Here is a 27193-nt window from a genome sequence, read left to right as displayed (position 1 = left end):
TTAAGTAATATTTCTAGGGTGTTAAAAGTTATTGGCTTTACATTATTTTAATGTAAGAGTATTCCTTATATCCACGGCCATTTCATATTACCTCAGTTTTCAAAGCATGATTGTTATTATTGGGTATTTGTAATCTTTCAAAAAGCTGTGGTACCACCCTGTGGTAGCTTTTCAGATGACAGTAACCATGATGCCTAAGACTGTGAATTAAACTTTAAAAATGGTATTAAAACAACTAATGGTTGTTGTGATCAGAGTTTTGAGCTGGCTTATGAATGGGCTAGCTTTCTCTCTATGGAAAAATGTTTTTCTGCTTTTTGAATTATTAGAGGCAAGTTAAACAAAATGGGAATTGGGTCCCTAACTCACTTAAGCTCCTCTGGAAAGTAAAGAATCACACCAGTGTGTAATTTATGCATGTGAGAAATCCAAGTGAGTTACTTGTGCACAAATTTTAGAAGGGTCAGGCCTTGCTAACCAGATAGAAGAGAGAGAAAAATCTGATTTGTAAAATATTCACATCCAATTGAGGCTGGCTACCAGTTCACTCACTTAAGAAGCTTCCCTTTATGCAAGAGAGATTGACCAATAAATATTCAAACAGATAAGACAAGAGGGAAAGCAGTTCCGCCCTCACTTTCTCTAGGAGCGCCATACCAAAAGGGATTCTAGAACAACAAAAAAGAGTTTTTAATAAGGCACACAATAGACTCTCCCTCTCAGAAGGAATGTTTCTCCTCCAAATGCACTCGCTTTCAATAGCTGTTTAAGAGAGTATCCCCACCACAACATTCCAAATGTTTCAACTTGTCATATTTTCACATTCCATTATCGATTACATTTGCAATTTACCTCAGACCACTTAGAATCATAGAATCATAGAATTCAAGATCAGAAGGGACCATTATGATCATCTAGTCTGATTCCAAGATTATCCCTAATCTCCACTCCTTAAAGTTTTAAGCGGTCCCACTTCTTCCTTCTTGGTTCTTCCTATTTATATGGCTAAAAAACCTTTTGCTATTGGTTTTAATCCCCTTCGCTAGGTCCATCTCCACCCGTCGCTTTGCCTTTCTCACTGCATCCCTACACCCTCTGACCTCAATAAGGTAGGTTTCTTTGCTGATCCCTCCCATTTTCCACTCCCGGTACGCTTTCTGTTTTTTCTTAATGACCCCTCTAAGACGCTTGGTCATCCAGCTCGGTCTAAAACTGCTACCTACGAGCTCCTGCAATTTCAACCTGAAGTAACCCCAGGCGTCATCTACCTTTAGATTCCTAAATATGTTGGTCCAGTCCACTTCCCTAACTAGTCGTCTTAATTTAGTAAAGTTAGCCCTTTTGAAATCGTAAACCCTAGTCTCAGATGCAATATTGATTATCCTCTCATTAATTTTGAAACGAATTAGCTCATGATCACTCGAGCCAAGGTTGTCCCCTACAACTATTTCCTCAACAAGGTCCTCATTACTCACCAAAATCAGATCTAAAATGGCATCCCCCCTCGTCGGTTCAGCAACCACTTGATGGAGGAATTCATCAGCTATCACGTCTAGGAAAAGCTGAGCCCTATTGTTATTACTAGCATTTGTTTCCCAATCTATATCTGGGAAGTTAAAGTCTCCCATGATCAAGCAGTTCCTATTAGTGTTTACCTCCTTAAAAACATTAAAGAGCTCTCTATCCGTCTCCAAGCTAGATCCTGGCGGTCTATAGCACACCCCAATCACTATCCCGGGTGAGGCTCTGGTAGTTTTCTTCCCTAATGTGACCATTGCCCACACAGACTCCGTATTAACCATTGCATTGCTAGTTATTTCATTACATTTCACCTCATTATTGATATACAATGCTACTCCCCCACCTTTACCTTTGCATCGGTCTTTTCTAAACAGCACATACCCTTCCATACCTGTACTCCAGTCATGGCTATCGTTCCACCATGTTTCGGTTATTCCTACGATATCCGGTTTCAATTCTCGGACCAGGAGCTCCAGTTCCTCCATTTTATTACCTAAGCTTCTCGCATTGGTGAACAAACATCCTACCTTTTGCTGTTGGGCTCCTCTCACTCTTCTCACCCCGCTCGGTAGGGACACAGTACTACCAGTATGACCTGTCGATCTAGTATCTGTCCCCCCCCTCTTCCTTACACCTAACCGTCCCCCTCTGGCTATATCTGTTGTTATCTTCTTGTTCTCACTCCCAATGTATAAATTTGGCGTGGAGTGCACCAGGGCCTCTCCCAACCGTCTCCCCAGTGTCTAGTTTAAAGCTCTTTTAATCAGGGACAGTGCGGTCCTCTAACCTATCCCCCTTTCATTCCTATCTTCCTGTGGTTCCCTCGCTGGCTCTCCTTTTCCTTGGCCTGCTTCTCACAGTCACATGCTTCCACCGCCCATCCTCCTCGTCTGGTGGTCCCCCCTCACTGGCCTTGGCCCCTGCTCCCACCTGTGCCCCTGGGCGTTCCCCTTCGGTTACTGCCTGCCATTGCTCCATCAGCTGCTCGAACCCCCTTCTATTCTCTATCAGGGTTTCTACCTGCAGCTCTAGGCCCTGGATCTTTTCCTCCAGCAGCTCTATTAGGCGACACTTCATACATACATAGTACTGCTCTGGGTCCCCTGCTAGAACCAGGTACATACCGCAGCTGCTGCATGCTCTCATCCTCGGTGTCACTTAATGGGAGCTGCTTGATCATTTTTCCTCTTTTTCCATTTCAAATTTTTAGCAAACACATTCTAAAAGTTTGCACAGGGATTGTTTTACAGCTATTAGAATGTTATCTAGGGACATGCACTGAACATATTGGGGGTTTGTTGTGAATTGTGTTAGCTTTATTTAGTTGAGCTATTGATTCTGGGACTGTTGGGACTCTCATACAGTTAATCTTCTAGGGCATATACACAGAAACGCTTTACATAAAAATACATGCTTTTTCTTTTACATGGGATGCTCGCTATATTTCCAATTTTGCCACATTTATTTATGCTGAATAGTACCTCAGGTCCAAGTAGTATTAAAATCAACAGGACTGCTTGCAGATAAAGTGCAATGCTACATATACAACCATTAGAGCAAATGGACTTGTATGAATTTATAGCAGATATATTATCAGTAAGGACTGAACTTCCAAGGTTGAACAGTTCTGTTCAAATAAGCATCTACATTTATACAAGCTTGAGACATGTGCACGTGCAATAATGCATAATTTTGGAATGCTATTACTGGGCTTCACTGAGGACTCTATATTCAAATACTGGAACATAGAAAGTCTATTATGGGCTACAAATCAGTGGAATTCTTAAAGGGACAATATGTTCTGCACTGTACAAATATGGAATTTTAATCCTCCCAAGGGTGGAATTCAAAGAAAGCTGTTTGAACTTACTGGATGACCAAGGGGCTAGCACAAATTATGCAACACCTAAACTCACAAAATAGGGTGTAAGTGATACATAGGCCTTTTGCTGGTCCTCTGCACAAAAGTGAATTTCATCCATGAGAAAAGCCACATCATTAACTAGAATATATGCAATAAAATACTTGCTTTGTAGATACAGTATATTTTGGAAATGTTAATAGGATTAAATGTGCATAGGGATGCAATACTGATTGTTCTATGTCATAACCATTCAATTGTGAGATGAGCGATATCCCTATTCAACAATTTTCCTTTGTCATATTATTTAATTATGACCTCCAGATAATTGAAAACAATATAATGGAATGAGAGGGTACTGAGAATTCAGCTAAGCACAAAAAGATTGTATCCCATTTTCATTAAGATAATATACAATTAATTCAAGAAATGGACTCAGATATTGAAGTCAATGGGGCTATTCACATTTCAGGTTAAGCATGTGTATAAGTGTTTACAGGACTGGATCCCAGAAGGTGCATGAACTATCCTATTTTCCTGCAGTACAGACTCTAAAAATCCTTTCCCCTCCGAACCTCAGATGAATTCTAGGGAGAACAAACATAGAGTAACATCTTTTGAAACTTCTAAGTTCATATTTCTAGCAAATATGATTCTCTACCACTTCATTGGGAACAAGAAACAATAGACTCTGTGAATGAATTAAAAAATAGGTAATGTATTATAGATCTAGGGCAACATTTTCAAAAGTATCAAAGTGACATAGGAGCCTAAGTCCCATTTAAAACCATTAATAAGTCATTAGGGACACTAATTAAGTTGTTGAATAAATTGTCTTATAAATTTTTCTGCCTCCAGCATCAGCTAAGGTTGATCATAATTGTTCTCCCTTTTTTTTTTTTTTTTTAGAGAATTTCCTTTCTAGTGGATAAGGCATAGGACTGGGAGTCGGCAGTCTTGGATTCTAGTCCCAGCTCTGGTACTAATTTGCTGTGAATTTGGTTGTCAACTAATCAATCTGTGCCTCAGCTTAAATATCTGAAATAGTGCGGAAAAGTCATCTACTCGTCTTTGTAAAGAATTTAGGGCCAGATAAGGAATTTTTGAAAATCCCACTAGGTGACTATCTGCATCTTTAGGCTCCAAATATATGTAAAAATCTGGCCTTTGGAGATCAATGGATACAAAAAGTGCTAATGTATTGTCCCCTGGGGATACTAGATCACCATTCCACCATCAAACATTTAAGCAGAGAGACTGAGATCTATGAATTGGCCCCATAATTTGAATTAATATATATACATAAATTTAAAATTTCTGAGTTTGGGCTGCCTGCCTTCAGGATATTAACATGCTCATTGATGTGGAGGTTCCTCAAATCCAGTGAATGTTCCAAACATTATATTTAAGAAAACTTTATATTTGTGAAAACTTTGATCGCTAATGCCAATCTCCACTTTAAAAAACAAGATGTTCTAAACTGGTAGTGACATCTTTTGAAGGGGTGTAATATATGTGAATATATATCCATTTCTATTACAGAAACCAGATTAAGTGTTTCATGTTCACAAAAGAAAGCATAACCATCTGAAGATTTTGCATCTAAAATCAGTGGAGTTACACCAGAATAAAAGTGAAGTAACGAGTGCGGGGAGAGACACAGGCAATGACTATGATTGGAATGATGGTTGTCACAAAAGGCAAACTGGCAATACTGGAACTAAAGAAAATGGAGATTTTGTTTCAGACAAAGTGTGCAAGCTGTGGCAGTCAAAGCTGATTGATCTTGATTTAGCAGAGGCCTGTCTGCATAGAAAACATTAAAGATTAGAGATTCTTACAAGAGCTTAATTGTTAGATCAAATCTTGAAGGACATGTGCAGGACCAAAGACTCTGACATGAAAGTCTAGAAGCAGGCAGCTTTTCCTGTTTCCCTACAGAGCTCTCTTTTGTAAACTTCTCCTCCTTAGATTTACCCTTTAAACTAGGACAAAGAGACTTTACAAGTGGAGGCACAGGACACAGCAGCACGCAGAAAGGAAGTAGTTGTACCACAGTCCCATCAAACAAATGGCTCTAATGCAGGGGTGGGCAAACTTTTTGGCCCAAGGGCCACATCGGGGAACAGAAATTGTATGGCGAGCCATGAATGCTCACAAAATTGGGGTTGGGGTGTAGGAGGGGGTGTGGGCTCTGGGGTGCGGCTGAGGGTTTGGGGTGTAGGAGGGTGCTCTGGGCTGTGACTGAGCGGTTTGGACAGCGGGAGCGGGATCAGGGCTGGGGCAGGGGTGTGGGAAGGGGTGCAAGTTCCAGCTGGGAGTGCAGGCCCTGGGGATGAGAGATTTGGGGTAAAGGAGAGTGCTCTGGGCTGGGATCGAGGGGGTTGACGAGCGGGAGGGGGACCAGGGCTGGGGCAGGGGTTTGGGGCATGGGGAGAGGCTCAGGAGTGCAGGCTCTGAACGGCACTTCCCTCAAGTGGCTCCTGGAAGCAGCGGCATATCTCTTCTCCAACTCCTATGTGGAGGAGCAGCCAGGTGGCTCTGCACCCTGCCCCATCTGCAGACACAGCCCCTGCAGCTCCCATTAGAGAGCGTAGAAGGCAGAGTGAGGTAATGCTGCGGCTTCTGGGAGCCCCATGGTGCAGCCCTGACCCTGCGCCCCAGCTAGAGCAAGGCTGAGCCGCATGGTGTGGCCCCCGACCCAGTGCCCCGGCTGGAGCCTCAGAGCGGGACCATGCCACATGGTGCAGCCCTGACCCAGTGCCCCGGCTGGAGCCGGGCTGAGCCGCGCGGTGCGGCCCTGACCCAGTGCCCTGGCTGGAGCACCAGAGCGGGGCCATGCCACACGGTGCAGCCCTGACCCAGTGCCCCGGCTGGAGCGGGGCTGAGCCGCGTGGTGCGGCCCTGACCCAGTGCCCTGGCTGGAGCGCCAGAGCGGGGCCATGCCACACGGTGCAGCCCTGAGCCAGTGCCCCGGCTGGAGCGTGGCTGAGCCGCGTGGTGCAGCCCCCGACCCAGTGCCCTGGCTGAGCCTCGGAGCGGACCCGAGTTGCATGGTGTGGCTTTTGGGCCGGCTTAAAATGGCTCATGGGCCGGACTTTGCCCACCCCTGCTCTAATCTATTCTCCACTGGATCCTAGGGGGCAATGGCACTTACAATAGCAAAGTGGCCTTCTTTGACCTAAAAGGTGATCTTGGAGTCTTAGGGAAAGAGCTACATTTATTCCATGGTTTGTTCAGAATTGATACAGTATAACAGAGACCCTGGGAGTAGATAATTTCCTTTACTGAACATTCACCACCTTCTACAAAGAATGAAGCACAACGGGGAAATATCTTCTTTGCTTTTTATATGTTATGGGGGAACATTATGGAGACTCAGGGCCCTGACTCCTCTTCTAAGGACTATCACTTCCTTATCTGCTTTAATAATAAGATTACCACTATTCTAGATTCTGAGTCTGATTCAACCTATAGGAAGCAAATGGAGGCAAATTCAACCATGCAGGTGGAGGAAACCCCTCAGGAGGCTCTTGAACCTTTGAATCTTTTTTTAAACACACATAGGTAGGGAGCCAGAAGTGGTCAGAGATGAATTGGAGCATTTACTCATGTCTGGGATTGGGAGCTTGTTGCCAGGTGCCTCTGAGTGGTAGATGGAGGAGGAGGTTGGCTAGGCGATGGAGCCAGAACCTGGCCTTGTGACAAAGTGAAAACCATGAGGTGCAGAATCCCTTGCTACTTTAGGGACTCATGCATGCATGCCTGGGAATGGGCCACCAGAGGCTGCAACTCCTACATCTGCAGCCCAGGCTTGTTTCCAAAGTGCCAGTGAGGATGGTGGAAATGAGAGAGGAGCAGGAAAGAGATGAAGGTGTGTAAGAAAGGGAGCTCCCATCAAATCTGAGAGTCAGTGGCCTAAATATACCCTCATAGAGTAGAGTGGCTGAGCGCAATTGTCTACTGTGACACAGATGCAGCAAACTGAGGCTAAGATTCAGTTCCAGGTCTAACAGAGGAGAGCATTTTGGGTACTAAAATGGACAAATGGCCATGGTTAACCCATCAGTCATACCCCAGTCCAAAGAGTCCCTTCCATTTGTAAAAAAGGGTAACATACAGTTATGTTCACCTAACACTTCCCATTACAAGTCCCTGATATCTGTTCCTTATAACTTCGCCAAACTTTAAGCATTTTGAGACGTTCTAGTCCCTCCGTGTTTTGACTTGAAGTTTGACAGGACAGTCACACTGGTGTCAAAGATGTGTCTTTTGCCATTCCCATGAAAATCTGCCCAAATTTAGCATAGCTATGAGTCTCTGAAAATTCTCTATTTGCATCAACTCAATAGAGACTTTTTAGAGTATGGCTGCTAAATTCACCAAAGGTTCAGTCTGCACTGAGCATGGTCCAACCCAAGGATACTGGGGCTTAGCAGTACCGTCCCTGCAATTTCTCCTCCTGGCTGCCAAGGGCAACTGTGGGGCTGAGCACAAAAACCGAAAGGGAAGAGACTGTCTCTCCTGTGCTCTGCAGCATGGAGGACACAGAAGAAGCAGCTTGAATTGAATATGGAGGGGTGAGAAACAGGGATGGCGAGTTATATGGGCCTGTGGTGCCGGGGGTCCAGCAAATTCAGGACCTGGGGACCAAGCTCCACCAATGTTTGGGGCCATGTCTCTCCCCTAGCCCTACCTGCCGCCCCAAGGCGCCTCCCCCAGAACATCCCCCGACCCCATCTGCTGCCCCCCACGCACTTCCCCCGAGCATCCCTGCAGCTCCATGCTAAGATCCCTTGCCAGCCGCTGCCGGCTACAAGGGTGCAGTGCCGGGGGCAGGCTGAGGCAACTTCTGCACCTGTGGAGGGAGGAGGAGAATGGTAGTTTCCCCTCACCCACACACAGGCAACTCCAAGTTGACTCCGAGGGGAGGGTCTTATCCTGGCTGGACCTCCTGAGCAGCAGCTTGGGGGAGCTTGGGTGAGTGTCATGCCGGGAGGAGCCTGGAAGGGGGCCCCCTTTCCCCTCTCCCCCAGAGCTCACTGCTGTTGGTGGGGAGAGGGCTGAGGGGAGGAGTCCTCTCTGGCCTCCCACCCCAACTCTGGGGCAGCCTGCCTGCTGCACCTCAAACTCCTCATCCCCAGCCCAGCCTCATGGCCCACACTCTCTCCTGCATCCCAACCCTCTGTCCCAGCCCAGAGCCCACACCCAGCACCCAAACCCCCTCCCAGAGCCAGCACCCAGCACCCCAACCTCCTCCAGCACTCCACACTCCCTCCTGAACCCCAACCCTATCCTAGCCCAGAGTCTGCACTCAGCACCCAAACTCTCTCCCAGCGCTCACACCCCCTCCTGCACCCAAAATCCCTCCCAAAGCCCACACCCCACAACCTCTCCTGCACCCCAACTCCCTGGCCCAGCCCAATGTCTGCACCCAGGACCCAAACTCCATCCCAGAGCCTACACCCCTCCTGCACCCAAACTCCCTCCCAGAGCCTTAGATAGGTGGGTGGGGGGACTGGACTTGGACCTGTCCTGGGCACCACCAAAAATTATACAAACCTGCCGCCGCTGGAATGGTGGAGAAAGGGAGAGAACATGAGCCAGAGCATGGGAAGATCAGACTGGGAGGGGCTCGGGGTATATAGGTACTCATCTAGAGGAAGGAGAAGCCATGGAGCAGAGGCACAGGAACAGGACATGGGACCAAAGGATCTATAACCACTAGACACCTACCAGAACCTGGAATGGAAACCATGAGTCCCGATTCACTACATTCCTCTGCTATCAGGAAATAGCTGTGAAACTCAGTAGCAAAGTGTGCGCCTCATCCCTTTTAGTGGTTGAGCCATATAGAGGATAACAACCTACTACTCTGTTAGTTCAAACTCTATCAGTTAGTGCTGTGGATCTAAAGGACCTAAGTTACAGACCAGTATGGTTACACGTGATAAAAATTCTGTTTTCTCAGGGTTGTTTTTTCTTTAAATAAGAAATTACATTAACAAACTCCATTAATAGAAGTGAGATTACAAAATCAAGCACTCAGAAATTAAGAAGTGCCTGAATTATGGTTGCTGTATAAAAAGCTGTCATTATTTTATGAGGTACAAACACTTTTAAAAAAGACAAGTAAACTGGCTCTGTGAAGGGAATAGAGTTTTACATGAATACTTTTTCTCATGCAAGGAAGCACTCACCAGCATGTGTAAGGGTAGCACAATCTAGTCCTTAGTCAGAGAAAATCCTGTTACTTGGATTTGACAGTCTTCACTTATCAAATTTCAAAGGATTTCTATCTGATTTACCCTATACTGCATTTTTAGATTTTATAATAATTTAAAATAAAATTTAGTTAGAGCGCCTGATATATCTGCATTACTATTAACATACAAAAGAATCTGCATTTTGTTATCAACAAAAGTATAACCTCCTTGCTGAGGACCCACTACATCATGAAATGTGTAGTTCTCTTTTAAAAGTGATAAGAAAAATATTTCTCTCTGTTTAATTTAACACTCTTTTCCCTTGATATTACATTTGCTTCTTCTTATGATCATTTGCTCCTAGATTACTTAATGTTCTAGAGGTAATAGGATTTGTGTATTCATTCACCTGACCTCTAGTTGGAGATACGGCACATTCAGAAGACTAGCAAGCTAAGGGTGGAGTGCTAGTGCTGAGAATCCAAAGAACTCAGATCCGCTGCTTCTAAGGTAGGCTACAGAATCACTTATAAAGGAGGAGCATATGGACTCTGCCACTCTTAGTGATCAGAGAACTCCAAGAAGGAGCTACCTATTGATACAAGTCTGATCAGTGAGTGGACAGTTCCAGGTGAGAAAATTTAAGAGCTTTGTAGTTTGTTTTTTTTACTATGTACTCTTACCAATCTCAGTATTCTTTAATGAACAGGGCAGGGTCAAATGGGAAATAAATGGCACTCTGCACAGGGAAGAATTTCACCCAGTGTGAAAAGAAAAAGCATTAAAAGTGTGCTCTGTTCAACGTAATATACTATTTGGGGATTGTTGAGAGTTAGATGTCCATAGAGGTGAAATACCAATTGTTCTGTGGTGTATTCATTCAATTGTGAGATGAGTGATATCCCTCTTCAATTAAAGCAGCAAAGAGTCCTGTGGCACCTTATAGATTAACAGACGTATTGGAGCATGAGCTTTCGTGGGTGAATACCCACTTCATCTTCAATTAGTTTCCATTGTTGGGTTTACTTAATTAATTATGACCGCCAAATAACTGTCCAAATTTAAAAGGCCCAAAAATGTCTTAATGCAAATCAGATCCTTCTGCCTCTCCCTGGGGCTGTTCCCCATTCTGTATTTGAGGTTCAGCCTGCAGCCCACTGATAGGGGGGGAACCCAGTCACATCACTAACTCTGGGTTCTGGCCCAGGGCCCTGTACCACACAGTTAGGTCATCTGCTTTACTCTTATTCCAGTTTTCCCTTTACCACTCCTGGCCTCACATCTTTACTTCCCCTTCCAGGTCTCCCAGTCTCTTCCCTGTTTGATCAGGATCACTCCTGGGCCTCCCTGCCTGGAGAGCTTTCCTCACTCTTTCTGCTTTGTCATAGTTAAGGCTACGATTTATTCACAGGTATTTTTAATAGAAGTCATGGACAGGCCATGGACGATAAACAAAACTTCACAGCCGGTGACCTGTCTATGAAATATTAAAAATACCTCTGATTAAATCTGGGGAGAGGGGCACTGGGGCCAGTGCTGGGGAGGCATCTGGGGGAGTGCTGGTAGGGGGGAGTGCCCAGAGCCAGTGGCACCAGCTGTCTGGCCCAGCAGAGCATGGCTGCTCCAACTGGCTGGCCAATGACCGCTGCCAGGGGCTGCTCCAGATGAATGGCTGGGGATCGCTGTCCATGGCTGCACGAGCAGTGGTTGGTGTGGCTATCCCAGGGGCCACCTGAGCAGCTGGTCCCAGAGCCAGCTACTGGCCACCCCAGGCTGGTATTAAACTCCCAAGGTTACAGCTTCTCTCTGACCTTGGATGGGTAGATGCTGCCACCAGCCAAATGCAAAAAACCCCTTTGAGCCCAGGAAGGTGCACTTGGGAATTCCTCCCTGTGGGGTACCCTCATGCCCTTTCACCCCCCTCCACCCCCAGGGAAGAGCTGAGAAAGAAAACAAAGGAAGTCAGCTGTTGCTACCAGCTAATTAAACAACATATGCACAAACCTCTTAAGACACAAAAACCCAATCCTGTTCTTAAAAAAAGGTAAATTTTATTAAAAAACAAAAAGAAAGAAAATACATCTGGAATGTAGTCTATTGCTAGATTTAAAAAAGAGTGAATATAATTGTAAGCAGAGTCAGGATGAGCCCCACCCTGACATCTGGTGGTAAATTATGGGGAGTGCGGAAAGTGTTGCATTGGTATTTCGGTTATTTGCATGGGCACTCCCACCCCACTTAGCATACCGCAAAGCAGCATGGGATGGTTACTTTCACAGCTGTGGGAGCCCCCAATTTCGTTGTTATTGGGGCAGGAGGAATGAAATGTTGTCACCCTGATTGGGTAAATGGGGAACTACAAAATTGTCTTGTGATGGGGGGTTTCATTGTCAGCTGGATAGCGCTTGCTAGATGGGGCACATGGGTTCCAAAACCCATTGAGAGGAGAGAGGCTGGGGGCCAGTATCTGTACTTGGTGGTGCAGGCTCCTTGTGTGAGCCAGAAGCACCAGTTCCACCTGTGCCTCTCTCCACTGTGGAATGTCAGAGTTAACTTTTGATTCCCTTAAGAATCTAGATGCAGGTTACTGAGCTGAATTCACTGGGGCTCCCCTACTATGAGCTGAAATCACTGAAGAGCTGGACTTGCTGAGCTGGACTTACTGAGCTGAGAGCACTGTGCTAATGAGTGGAGCTGAAATCACTGAAGAGCTGGACTTGCTGAGCTGAGAGCACTGTGCTGATGAGTGGGGGAGCCTGAAGCAATACTGGCAGAGCAGAGTGGAGCAGTTTGTGCAGCCACTGGGTGAGTGGAGCTGAGCAGCTCGTGAGGACGGCTGGAGCGGATCACAGGACAGCTGGTGGACCAGAGCAGCTGGCAGAGTGGAGCAGCCCACAGAGTAAGCGGAGCTGAGCTGTTTGCGGGGACGACTAAGGGAAGCAGAACCCCACGAAGAGGCAGGGCAGCTGGCCCCGAACCACGTAAGGTGCCCCTTTCTACCTAGGCTGGGGAGGGGGACCTCTGCAAAGAGACTCTTGAACTCTGGGCTGCCTGACCCGGGACAGAGACTTTTGAATTGTGGGACTTTTGGGACTGTGGGTGATTTAGGGGGGTTGCTGGACTCAAGGGCCCAGAGAGAAGGACACGGCCCAAGTTGCTGGGGTGGGTCTTTGCTCACGGTTTGACCTATGAACTCCAGTTGAGGTATTTTCCAAATTTCATGCTTGTTGTTGTTTATCTTATGTAATTAAACCTTTTCTGCTACACCAAGAGTCTGTGCTTGCGAGAGGGGAAGTATTGCCTCCTTGAGGCGCCCAGGGGTGTGTGTAAGACTTTCCCAGGTCACTGGGTGGGGGCTCGAGCTGGTCTGCATTACGTTGTGGGGAAGGGACCCCTAGGTATTGAACCTGGCCCTTGCTGCTATCGTTTCAGCCTGGCAGAGGGGTTACATAATAATTAAGCATCAAGAATGGTTTTCTTGAGGTCCAGCTTAAAGGTTACAAGCAAAACAAAAGCACCTGGGTTTAGCACAGAGGAGTCCACAAGCCATAAAGAAATAAAAGAGATAAACCTAATCACGTCTTCCTAGACATTCCCTGATCTACTTACATATCTGGGGTTTCAGAAAAGTAGTTTCAAGGTATGATTTTTCATACCTGGTTTAAAGCTTCTTACAGCATCGCTACTCTGTCCCCCGTCTCCAGAGAACAACAACAGACAGACCGAGGGAAAGTTTTTTCCCAATTTTAAAAAGTTCTAGCCTCCCCATTGACTCTTTTGGTCAGGTGCCCACTCCCTTCCTTTTACCCATGGCTTTTTTTAACCCTTTACAGGTAAAGCAAGGAGAGAACAGCTACTAACAGGGATTTTGTAGCTAACTGGCTGGCCGGGTGTCCATAAAAGGGAGCTCTTCTCTCCCTCTCCCCCCCCCCCCCATCACAACATTCAAGTAGTAGTCAGGGATTTCCCAGCTACCAGAAAACTCAGAAGTCACAAGATCATGGTCCACACACACACATGCTCATGTAACCAGAGAAATTCCAAACCATGCTAAAGGATAGCATCACTCCACTTAGGTTAAGGAGTTGAGGACCTGGTGAACCATTATCATCATACTCTATCTACAGCCACTGACATTCTGACCTCCAAATGGCCCCTCCTACCTCACTAAACACATTGTTTCTCAGATAGCGTACACCAGATGAAGGGGAGGGATGCAAACTTGAGCATCTGTATAAGAACACCAGGTTGAAACCTAAAGACTTTCTCCAAGACTTTGCGGAGTCAGATTACAGGCCAAAATAACTTTACTCCCTACCTCCTTAGAAGCTGCCAAATCGCACCCTAACAAGCTATTCAGGTTGGCAGAACCCAGCACCAGGCTCGGTGAAGAATTATCCTATTGTGCTGAAGAGACCATCTACATTTAAGAAGACTTATCAGACTGCGTGGATCTGATCCCCCTATGCTGGCCAGAAAGCAGCCTATCTTTATTCCTTGAGTACAGCCCATTTACAGCTTGTAAGTACTAGGGTAAAGCTGAGGAATTCAAGGACCTGAGCATGAACACCAAAGGGTTGGTTCGAGACGGGACGGTCTGCCATAGGAGATGCAGGTGGCATTATTAGAGAGACAGGAGGCTATGTATGCAAGCACAGGGACAGAGCCAGGGGCAACAGAGGTTGTGTCTATAAAAAAAATTCAGAAAATCTACTGTCATTCCCTAAGACTGGGTGGCACTCCACTAGTGATGGGGCAGCAAAAAATCTAGAGCCGGCCCTGCCGGGTTCCCTCAGCCGCTGGAGCCCCGGGCCCTTTAATTTGACCCTGAGGGCTCCCAGCCACCTCTTTAGCTGGGAGCCCCTGGTTGATTTAAAATAAAGTATCACCTCCCCACCCCCAACCTTCCTTTTTGGCCCACAGCTGTTTTGGTGGGGCGGCGCTGGGGAAGGAGGGTTTGTTTCCACAGGGCTGGGCGGCCCTGGGGAGGGGTGTTTCCTCAGGCTGGGAGGTTTCAGCCCTCAGCTGTTTTCTTTGGAGGAATGTGGCCCTCACCGCTTTACGAGTTGTGCAGGCCTGCCCTACACACATGCACATTTGTTCAACCCCTCCCCATGACATATCCACTCCACATGGTGATGTCAAGATAGTGCTGTCATCACTAGGATTTACATTCCCTCCCTCCCTGGTGATGATTTTAGCAACACCACATTAGAAACTCTTCTGTTCTTACCACTCAATAATGATTTCATCATAGTTAACACACTAATGTACTGGCTTGTGTCTCATTTGTGTATATGAATGAAATATTCTCAAACTTTACATCTCATAACTATATGTTCCGTAATTAATCTGTGTTCCATAATAAATTATGTGGGGTTACTCATATGAATAGGCAATCCATAATGTGGTGCATAAAATGACCCCAATGCTGTTAATGAATCCTGTGTGTTAATATATGTGAGAATACGGTAAAACAAAAATATTTTCTAAAGCTAAACCAAAAGTATGTGCTTTGTATTATACACGAAAGGCCACAAAACTCTGGAGAGGGAACACATTCCCAAGGGAAATGACCTGAGAGGAAAGAGCCCTGTTGCTTGAATTCTGTCCTTAGAACCAGATACAGAAGCAGCCCATTTTATTTTAACTTAGAATATATATTTTGAGGGGATATAGTTTGAGAAGCCCTCTCATCTTTAATAACCTCTAGGGAACAGTGAGCAGCAGATAAACTTCATGGGCTGTTCAACACAAAAGAAATTCTATTAATTGTAGCAATCCATCGCTGTCTTCTTCATACCCACCAGCAGAGGTCACACTTACTCCTCAACTCAGGTCACAGATGCATGCTTTCAGCCCCACATTGAAAAAAATGATAGTGTCTCACCCTCTGACATGACACTGTGATCTTCACTCCCCAGGTGCTAACTCCATCTGCCAGAATAGCTGCCTTCCCTCCCTCCATCCTAAAGGGATGAAACTTCATTTGGACAAATAGTTTCATGATCAAATCCCAACTTGGTCCCTATATACAGATCACTTGCTTGTTTCAGGCTAGGTTCAGCTTAGTTGAACAAATCATTTGTCCAGCTATAAATGTAACTGGAAGCTCACTAACCTTTCAAAGTGTATGTATGCCCTAACTTATAAGCAGAAGTTACTTGGGGGGGCGGGAGGCAGGGAAGGATGAACTGGAATTATTCATTATATCCAGTTTGAATGCAGCTATTCAGACAATTCAGTGCCTGTATGCTCGCTGAAGTGACAGCAACAGGGAGGTTTGTGGCAGCTTTCATGTCTGAATTTGAACAGACACCTTTCTGTACTCTCACCACTAGAGGGTACATTTGTATCACTGAAAATCAGATATCCAGCCAAACCACATTTGGATAAAACCTTGGATTCCTATTCGTGGCTGTGTCTACACTATGGCGGGATCGACGCTGCTGTGATCAATACACCAGGGGACAATTTAGTCGGTCTCATGAAGACCTGCTAAATTGACAGCAGAGTGCTCTCTGGTTGACTCCAGTACTCCACTGGGAAAGAGGGAAGTAAGGTAAGTCAACAGGAGAGCGTCTCCCGTCGACACAGCACGGTGTAGACACCGCAGTAAGTCAACGTAAGCTATGTCGACTCCAGCTACGTTATTCATGTAGCTGGAATAGCATAATTTAGGTAGACTTACCACGTAGTGTAGACATAGCCTCAGATAATCAGTTCAGTCCTGCAGTCTGTACTCAGGAAAAACTCCCATTGAAGTCCATGGAACTTTTGCTTGCATAAGAACTGTAAGAATGGGTGAAGTATACTTGTCTCTAGGAGAAATAGTTCAAAACAAATTTCTTATGATGGTGCCCAGTAAAAACAAACTGCTGGGGAAGAAAAAAAGAAACTTGTATGTACAGCTCTATAGAGGTGTAAAATCACACACTGCTTTAATAAGGTGGTACAAAAGCAAGTTCTATGTCTTTCCTACATATGGTATCCAAAATGTTTTCAGATAATAATTAAATATTAAAAGCAGACATGGAAAAAATAGACGATATAGGCAGACTGTTTCCAGCTGAGATTTGAAAGGAGATGTGAGAGAGAGGAACATTATTGTAGAAGAGGGCTCCACACTAACTATAGTGAGATTCTTTAGAGGGAAAATGTGGAAGGAGCAGGGGGAAGTTGCCATCATTAAAGTGGAGATGTAGAAAGTGAAAATATACTGAAATAACAAGATGAAGTGGGGTAGGCCAAGAAGGTAGGATTGTGGCAGCTTTTTTCTTAGAATTTCCTAGTGTTTGCTGGTTTAGGTAGGTTCTTTAATATTACTCCCTCACTACTTATCTGGTCTTGTTTCTCCTCAGAGTTGTCTGACCTCTCCGTTCCATCAACAATGCTAGCCTCAATCACCCATTTGTTCACTTTTCACATCGCCATCCTCATCCTTTCTTTTATGCTACCCCACACAGGTAGGCCATCATCCTTGAACTAGTTGCAAAGACTGTTTGGATCTTGTGTTTTTGTTCAGCCCTTCTCCAATTTTTATGAAAAGTTTACATCCAATGTAAGTATAACTGGGTTAAAAAAAAGAATTAGATAAGTGCATGGAGGATAGGTCATGTCAGGGATGCAACCCCATGCTCTCAGTGTCCCTAAATCTCTGACTGCCAAAAGCTGGAATTAGACAACAGGGGATAAATCACTCAATAAATTGTTCTGCTGTTTGTTCCCACTGAAGCATCCGACGCTGGCCACTGTTGGAAGACAGGATACTGGGCTAGATGGACCATTGACCTGACCCACTGTGGCCATGGTTATGTTCTTAAGTTACTAAGAGCTAGTCTACACTAGAATCACTACAGCAGCATAGCTGTACCGGTGCAGCTGCATCGCTGTAGTGCGGCTAGTGCAGACGTTCTATAATGACGGGAGAGAGTTCTCCATAATCACTCCATCTCCCAGAGTAGTGGTAGCTATGTTGGCAGGAGAGTTTCTCCCTCCCCAACATAGAACTGTGCACACCAACCCTTAGGTTGATGTAACTTACGTTGTTCGGGGTGGGGAGGTGGCTTTTCCACACCCCTGAGTGACTTAAGCTATACCAAAGTAAGCTGTAGTATGTACAATCCCTAAGAATTTGAATAGCAAATATATGGCCCATAAAAGCTCTTACAAAATGAAAACACAAAGAGAAAACACATTGTTTGAAAATGGCAATTTAAGTGCATGTTTATTATCTCTTTATGGGAGCTCTGGTCTTCTTCAATTTAATGCTTTATTTTTGAAGAAGTTTGCCTTATTCAAACTTCAGCTCACATATGGTTCTATTTTGGCCTCTAACTATATGGGTCAGTAAAAGGTAAAAAGGTGCTCACTTGCAGTAGTAATTATGGATGGATGATCCAGTTTGGATAAATTAATACAATCAGCTCAAAACCTTTGCCTAATTTCATGATCAACTTTGAACCAAATATTTTGAGGGTCTGAAATGTCCAGCTAAGGTTTCTTGCAAACTCTTACATCTGGTTTCCACCTGAGCCTAGAAACTGAAGCACCATTACTATGAAAGCAACAATCTTTTCTTGTAATTATGTATGGGATTAGAAATGGACATGCAAAAATAGCAGGTATTTGGGTAAATGCAACACGAAGGCAGAATGTTAATATTGAGAGATATAGTCTAAAAAGCACATATGAATGCTCTTGGACCGCCTCAAGTGTTCCCCAGCTTAGTGTCAGTTCTTCCCACCAGTCTAGCCATCTGTATTTTCCTCCACATCAATCCCTCCATGGAGTCCCCCAAGCCTCAGTCCCAGGGAAAAGGTGGCATTGGAGAAGAAGCATAAGCCCTTTTCTGTAGAACTCTAAGCTTTTAACTATTTCTTCAGTTTTAAAAGCTGCCCTTTAAAGGTCATCATCATTACAGTACCAGTAGGAGAGTCACAGTTCATTATTATGGCATAGTTAATTTTACACTAAGCAGGTGCTGTTATCCAATGTACCACTGACATTCACTTCCTGAATTATCTGCTGCATACTTTATAAGGCAATGTTGACAGTAGCCTCCAAAATGTTATTTTTAAATGCTCATTATTCATGGTGTCAATATACCGTGGCTTGATATTCCCAGTCAAGTGAATAAGTTATAACTTATGTATCCATAAGAGTAAATATATTGGCCTAGTTAAAGTAACTCATTATCATACACATATGGGTGCTTAGTCTTAATATGGTTTGCTTTTATTTATCATTTTGATCCAGGAACCTGTAGTACATGTGTCATGTCCTCAGGAGAGAGGCCAAGTTCAGCAAAGCACTTCAGCTTGTGCTTAACTTTAAACAGATGAACAGATTAAGTGCTTTGCTGAAAAGAGGTCTGAGAAAGAGCGGGAATTTGAGGTTGTAAAAAGGTTGCTAGGCCATCCCCAGAAAATTACAACCTGTTAAGGCCTGACTGAAAATTGGATTTCTTCTGAGCCTATAGGAGAAGCCAGTTAATTTATTGGCTCTGAAACAGGAAGCATTCAACAAGAAGGTAGGTCGAAACTCCCTCTTCCTTCCCTTATTCATTTTCTCCTGGATATAAGGACAATAACTAGATAGCTAGCTGCTGGGGCCGCGGCTTTATTTAGCGTATTACACACACAAAAATAATCTTAACAGAACATTCAAGTTGCAAAGTCAAACACTCAAAAGTTACGTGTTGCCAGAATTAAGATTCTGGTGAAATGTTAATTGCTCCCCTTTGCACACATGCTTCATGATATAGTTTTTAATTATGTGATCACATTCTTTCTTTTCCATAGGATGCCTGGTTTATTCAGTGCACTGGCTAGATCTGCTCTGGGAATGAATCAGAATTATCTAGTGAAGGAGACTTCTGTAAAAGCAGCAAAGCATCTGCTCTAACCCCTCAGACAGAGACTAACACCTACAAAATCTCCACCAAGCATTCTCAAAACTATAGTACCCGCACGAGGAAATAAGGAAACAGATCAACAGAGCCAGACGTGTACCCAGAAGCCTCCTACTGCAAGACAAACCCAAGAAAGAAACCAACAGGACTCCACTGGCCATCACATATAGTCCCCAGCTAAAACCCCTCCAACGCATCATCAGGGATCTACAACGCATCCTGGACAATGATCCCACACTTTCACAGGCCTTGGGTGGCAGGCCAGTCCTCGCCCACAGACAACCTGCCACCCTGAAGCATATTCTCACCAGTAACTGCACACTGCACCATAGTAACTCTAGCTCAGGAACCAATCCATGCAACAAACCTCGATGCCAACTCTGCCCACATATCTACACCAGCAACACCATCACAGGACCTAACCAGATCAGCCACAACATCACCGGTTCATTCACCTGCACGTCCACCAATGTAATATACGCCATCATATGCCAGCAATGCCCCTCTGCTATGTACATCGGCCAAACCTGACAGTCTCTACGGAAACGGATAAATGGACACAAATCAGATATTAGGAATGGCAATATACAAAAACCTGTAGGAGAACACTTCAACCTCCCTGGCCACACAATAGCAGATCTTAAGGTGGCCATCCTGCAGCAAAAAAACTTCAGGACCAGACTTCAAAGAGAAACTGCTGAGCTTCAGTTCATCTGCAAATTTGACACCATCAGCTCAGGATTAAACAAAGACTGTGAATGGCTTGCCAACTACAGAACCAGTTTCTCCTCCCTTGGTTTTCACACCTCAACTGCTAGAACAGGGCCTCATCCTCCCTGATTGAACTAACCTCGTTATCTCTAGCTTGCTTCTTGCTTGCATATATATACCTGCCCCTGGAAATTTCCACTACTTGCATCTGACGAAGTGGGTATTCACCCACGAAAGCTCATACTGCAAAACGTCTGTTAGTCTATAAGGTGCCACAGGATTCTTTGCTGCTTTTACAGATCCAGACTAACACGGCTACCCCTCTGATACTTGTTGTCTGTAGGGGCTTATCTTCACTACTGTATTTTTCACTCAATGCATCTGATGAAGTGGGTTATAGCCCACGAAAGCTTATGCCCAAATAAATGTGTTAGTCTGTAAGGTACCACAAGGATTCCTCATTGTTTTTGCTGATACAGATTAACACGGCTACCCCTCTGAAAACTGGGAGATCATCGCTGCTGCAATTGATGCAGTGGGTGTCGATTTAGCGGGTCTAGTGAAGACCCACTAAATCAATGGCAGAGCGTTCTCCAGTCGACTCCGGTACTCCATCGCCTTGAGAAAATTAAGGTAAGTTGACCAGAGAGCGTCTCCCGTTGACAAAGCGCAGTGAAGTTATTCATGTAGCTGGAATAAAGTAACTTAGGTCAACTTACCCCGGCAGTGTAGACAAGGCATAGGAACTTTGCTTCTTGTGTTGCAGAAACTGAAAGGTGAGTAGTGAATGAGACAGGGACTGCAGGAAAAGAAAGAAAGGTCTCATGGTTAAGAAAGTTGAATGCTGTCCTGGAGAACTGTTTTCTATCCCTGCCTCTGCCACAGAATTATTGTGTGATTCTGGGCAGGTCACGTAAACCACATTTTTTTACAAATGGTTGCTAATTGTGTGTTCCTTATTTTCAGGGCTCAGAACGTGTGATCCTGGGAGCTGATTTGCAGAAGTGCTGAGCATTCTCACATGCAACAGCAGTCAAGGGGAGCTGTACTTTGAATGTATAAAGTGCTATCTAATGCTAATTACTCTGAAAAATTAGGTTCTAGGCATCTCAAATTGTGCACTCAAAATTAGTGGATACTTTTTACCTTAATCTCTTTGTTTCAATTTCAAGTCAGTAAAATGGAGTGTTGTGAGGATAAAATTTAATTGATTGCTGTGAAGCACTGAGATATTGTAGTGATAAGCACCATAGAAAAGCCCATAAGCCAATTAATAAGTTTGTCTTCAGAGCAGGGTTTAAACAGTGTGCAATCAGTAAGACCACACCTTGAACAACAAGGATAAACAAAAATACTAAATAGTTGATCATTCAGTGAGCACCATCCATCCTGTGCACTGAATGAGACAGGGGTCCTATGGAAACAAAATATGTAATCATGTAATTAAAGACCATATCATAATGCATACCACAAGGGGGTCAAATTAAGATTTCATGGGCAATGTTCATTCTGGCATTTCCTAGCTGTTGAGGGCAGCCTTAATAATGGTATTTTAACATGGGGGAAGGGAACATTGTGTGTAATTTCCTAGGTTATAAAAAAAGCAAAATGAAAAAAATTAAATGGTAGTTTGACATCATATTGACACCCACATGAGTCATGAATAGATTTGGACCTTTTAGATCCACAGCACAGATCCACGTCACTTAAGATTGGATTAAAAATATTTTTTTAAAAAAAATCAATTCGGGGCTCATTTGTTTTCTGATTTCTGAGCCCCAGAAACCAACAGACGTCTTGCTCTCAGCCTGCTTTAAACCCCACTGCCAATTTTCAGATGGAACTTTCATTGGTGAGTGAGTTGGCAAAAGTTTTGGGGTAAGATGTCAAGCTCTGCTACAGCCCCTGTATGTTTTGCATTTGCAGACAGAGACCATAAGAGTCCCAGTGGTGGCTAGGAGAATTTCCCCAGCACAGGCATTGCATAATGTAGTTGTAGGCTGCCTTTCACAGGCCCCCGGCAAGCCCTTGCATAGAGGTCACAATGGGGTTGGGGTTGGGGTTGAGAGCTGGAGGGAGCATATTAGAGGAGGCACAGACCTTATGGACAGCAGAGTCACCCTGGAATAGGCTGCCATGATTTAGAGCAGTTCCATGGGTGATCCTAAATCATGCTAGGGCCATTTTAGCCCTTGGAGCATCCCAAAATTGGGTGAACACAAAAACAACTTAGCTCTTCCTTAGTCCTTCCTCCCCTAGGGCTGGAAGATGAGTTGCATCTTCCACAGTGGGGTTGTTTTTTCTTTTTCTTTTCTTTCTTTTTTTAAAAAAAAAATTAAAAAGGCTTTTCTTGTTTGTTATTTTCAATGTATCTGAATTCCCTGCTTCTCCCCTCCCCGATCCACTCACTTCCCTGTCTGGCAATGAATTTGCAGATTTGTAGCCTCACATCCCTCTAACTCTATATATGTCCTGACAGTTGCTACTGCCTCTTCCTTTTTCTGCCCATCTTCCCTCCATGCCCCATTCTCATCTAGTTTCTTCTTCTTCTTCTTCTTTCTTTTTTAATTTAAAGTCTACTGGTATCTTGAGATACCGTTCCTCCCCCAACCGCATGCTAAATACTGCTCAGTCTAGCTATGAGTTTTTGTGTCAGTAGGTTGTTTGGCCTTTTGTGACTAGACTGAGTACTGGGGGAACAGGAAATAGATGCGTGGACCATCACGCTGTTGTCTGAGTCTGCATGCCTGCTATACGTGTGTGATACACCCACAGCTGTCTGTAGTAAAAGCTACCACAGAAGCAGAGAGGGAACGTGGCAGCTGTCTACTGCTTTACACAAAGCCACACAGCTCCTTTGAAAGCTGCCAAGTGAGTAGGTGTAGAGTCATGCAGCTTTCCCCTGTATCTACTGCTCCCCTCTCTTGTCCTCCTCCCTCTACCCAAACAAATCCAGTGCATCTTCCACTCCCCAACACCCAGGGAAGTACGACACATTGAATGACAGTACAAACCTGGGTCTGAAGCTCTTTACTAAGCCTTCATAATTAGAGCTGGTCAGGCTACTAGTTCTGAATAATATAAGTTGTTCATTTAATCCTTTATGAGTAGTGAATCATTCACAAAATGATCGTGATTTCTGAAAAACAAAAATTATTTTTAAGCAGAAGTATGTGCTGAATAGTTTTAACAAGTGATTTACAATGTGTTGGTGGGGTTTTTTGCATAACTGTTAAGTGTTTAGGTGCCATTATTCCATGAGTTGTCTGATTGACTGCCTAAGTCAGACAGAGCTCTTTCTTCTTCCTTCTTGAATGGCTAGACATTTTTTAAAAGTAGTGAGAAATTTAGAGCTACCTGGTAATAATTTATTCATACTGTATGTTGGCCTGGTTATAGAGATGCTTACTGTATAAATATGTTGGGTTAACTCAATAGAGGGCTTTCTGGAATATTGACCCAAAGATGGCTCCAGATAGTTACCTCTCCCAGTGACACTGAAGAGTTAAGGGACAATGCCACCATGCACAAGATCCAACTGTGGGTGTTTGAATCAGTTAGGCCTACATAAGTTACTATCGGGATAGTAAGACTTTTGATAAGATAAACAGGCACGTAGACTGGTGGTTGTTTTAAAATCCTTCTTCTTTAAAGCTTTATTTATACTGCTCAAAAGACAATATTTTTTGATAAAGAAGGCAGTTTGATCACTATACACCATTGGCCACAGACTCCCAAAAGGGAAGAACTGAAGTTGCCTGAATGCATTTGGACCTGCAGGTAATAAGGGTTGATAACATAAGCTACTGTAGCCCAGATCCTGCTCTAAAAGTGGGAGAGCTGTAAAATTCCACCCCAAGGTAGACATCATGCTCCTACCCAAAATCTGAGAGGGGTGCATTCAGAGACACCAAAAAGAGACAGAGGTGCAGCTAGTCCCAGTACTCATAAAAGAAGAATAATGAATGACACCCACTGACCATTAAAACAATAGTCAAGGTAAAGCTATGATAGGAATAATAGCTTATGTAGGAAACATTGTTTAGACTTCTGCTGAGGTCAAGAATGGATCCACTTCCTGCTCTCCCTCTACTGAATTATACTACTGGTGCATTATGGATGATTTACAAAACACATTTTTTTTTGGAAGAAGCAGGTATTGATCACCGGACAGAGACAGGATACCAGTCCTCATGGATCATCATCTGACATGGCAAATGCTATGTCCTATGGAATTATGAACCTAATCGAGACTTTCTTGTACTAGTCTGGCTGTTCTCATAGGGAAGTGTTATTGCCACTTTATAAGAGTGAAACCATTATTGGAATACTACACCCAGTTCTGGTGTCCACACTTGAAAAAGGATGTTGACAAATTGGAAAGGGTTTAGAAAAGTACTTCAAGAATCATTTGTGGCATAGAAAACCTGCCTTACACAGTGAGAGACTAAAGAAGCTTAACATGTCTTTCTAAAAGATGCTTTAGCTCAGCCAGAAATGATGGGTTTGATGCAGGTTTCACTTGGTGAAATGCTATAGTCTGTGTTATGCAGGAGGTCAGACTGCATGATAAATGGTCCCTTCTGGCCTTAAAAATCTCTGACTCAATGATACTGGCATGTTTTGTGAATATTTGCAAATTAATTTGAGTCATCCACCATCTTCAGGGTTTTATTCATCCTTTCCTCTCTGTTATGCACACTAAAAATATTAAACAGCCCAATGCCCCACAAACACTTGCACACAAGTAACTTTACTCACATGACTAGTCCCACTGAAGTCAGCGGAACTACTCATGCGATTATAACTACTCACGTGCATAAGTATTTATAAGATTGGGCCCAATTCATAAGCGTAGCTTGACTTCTATATTTGGGGTGGGAGAGGGCAGCTCCAGCCAGGCCAATGGGGCCATGCATGGAGGGCAAATTCCACACCTGCCCAAGGCTTGCAGTGGCCCAATGTCTGTTTCTCCATCAGGGATTTTTAAAATTACAACTGAGCATATTAAATCACCAGCAACAATGCTAGAGATGAGAAAACACAGAGCACCAGGTGTCTTGAACTTTTATTCTGCAATATACCCTTGTTGCTATCAACAAGTATAAGCAACATTAAGCTTCTGGCAGGCATACTATTTCATTGTCAACAAGGTTTGCGTGAACTTGAAAATCATACCAACTGATTAATGTTCTTACTGAAGGACCATTCCTGGAATTGTTACATTCTCCAACCTCCCACTGAAGTCAATGAGAGGTTTGAGTGTGCAATGATTTCAGCAGGCTAAGACATATTAAAATAAGTTAGTTTAACCTCTAGAAAGATTATCATAACCTCTTTGAGCCACTGATTGTTTGGGGAGAGGAACAGAGAGATAAATACTATTTTATTCTAAATCACTGAAAATGGTGGGCCAGATCCTCAGCTGGTGTGAATGAGCATTTTTCTATGTATGTAATTATTTCTTTTAACTACCTTTTTCATAGATTCTCACACACACACTATCTTTAATAGATTAGCCTCTGACTAGGCTTTTCACATTAAACTTCAACTCATTTCCTGCAGTTCTGTGTGATTAAGCATAATTTGTAACTGTAGTTTCTACATACAAGTCAGTCAATATTTATCATCTAATGAACTCTGTGTGGCACGGGGGGAGAGGGGGAGATAATTTCAGTATTTTCAACCATGATATTACCCAATATTTGGCTATGGTTAAACCTAATCCTGAAGTGTTGTCCTACAATGTAATCAGGTGCTTGGTACGGAGTACAGAATAAGAGTTGTAACCACCACCACCCCTCTTTTTTTTTTTATAATGTCCATCTATGGAAGTCTGGACTTCATCATCAGGATATACAAATGAAAAAGTACAAAGAAGGCAATGGCATCCTCTATTTTACATGGATGAGCTACACACATGCCTGACCTTAACCCAGATTTGGGGCATATATGTCTCTGCAATCAGGTTTCTTGTAAAAAGGTGCTGAATACAGTCTTAAACTGACAGTGTCCTTTTAGCATATTATGAAGATCAGACAATTAAATTAGACTGACCAAGCAAGTTATGCTTGATTTTATGCACAGCCTCACTGTCTTGTTTTTATGTACTGGCACAATGCTGCTGGACCTGGGTTTACAACTAAAGAGGCAGGTATACATTTTTTAAATGCTACTAAATAATATAATTAAATTATTTCTATTAATATTAAGTTTTGTAAAACCTAACACAGAGAGAGAGAGACTTCTAATCCTAAAATGACTAAATTAACCCTTTGGTTACTGCAGATCTTTATACATAAATGCACATGTTCTAAGAATTCATTTGATTGGACAACTTGAAATTGCCGCAGGGCAAATGCTCTCAGGATTAAATTTGTTAAAGTAGTTCCCTGAATAGTAATTGCATCATCAATAAAAATGTGTACATATTGAAATTAAACTCACTATTATGCTAAGATATTCAGGATATAATGCTGTTGGTTTCAGTTTAAGGCTTATGCTTCATAAACAAATAATATGCAATATTATTGAAGGACTTACTAACTTTCTGTTAAAAAATATTTATACAATGAGGAGACATGGTTCATGTGTCCGGATATGGGTCTGTCTGGGCAAGAACATGTGGTTATGTGGGACATGCATCTTGAACATAGTTTTTCAGACAGTTTGTCCATAACTTCCTTTTTTAGGTTTGGTCTCTTCTATAAAGTGGTTCTCAGTGGAAGTCTCTGTTTCCGTCTTCAAAGATAGACTAATCAGTCAGAACTTATTACTCAGTTCAGGTATCATTTGTGATATCATGTTGAGATAAGAAAAACTTTAGAGGCAAAACAGCTCTATTAGATCATCCACTTTAATCTGGGGCAAAGTAAAATTAGGTATAAGCATTAGTGCCAGGGTGTCTTTATCTTCACCTTTTAAATAAAATGAAAGAATTCAAATGAACAAGGATTTGTAATGAGTACAATAACATCACGT

General features: G+C 43.6%; 1 long non-coding RNA gene across 1 annotated transcript in view; it reads right to left on the bottom strand.

Moving 5' to 3' along the window:
- LOC123376287 overlaps positions 1-23352 on the bottom strand; it is a 117910-nt gene extending 94558 nt beyond the window's left edge. Inside the window, exons 1-2 of the long non-coding RNA XR_006581748.1 lie at positions 23227-23352; positions 20932-21011 (exon numbers count right to left, since the gene is read on the bottom strand). This is a non-coding gene — a long non-coding RNA (uncharacterized LOC123376287). The remainder of the gene's footprint in view (positions 1-20931; positions 21012-23226) is intronic.
- Positions 23353-27193: the final 3841 nt, after the last annotated feature.

This window comes from Mauremys mutica, chromosome 8 (assembly GCF_020497125.1).
Source record: "Mauremys mutica isolate MM-2020 ecotype Southern chromosome 8, ASM2049712v1, whole genome shotgun sequence".
Lineage (NCBI taxonomy): Eukaryota > Metazoa > Chordata > Testudines > Geoemydidae > Mauremys > Mauremys mutica.
The sequence above is the reverse complement of the archived record's forward strand: the minus strand, read 5'-3'. Positions and strand labels throughout refer to the sequence as shown.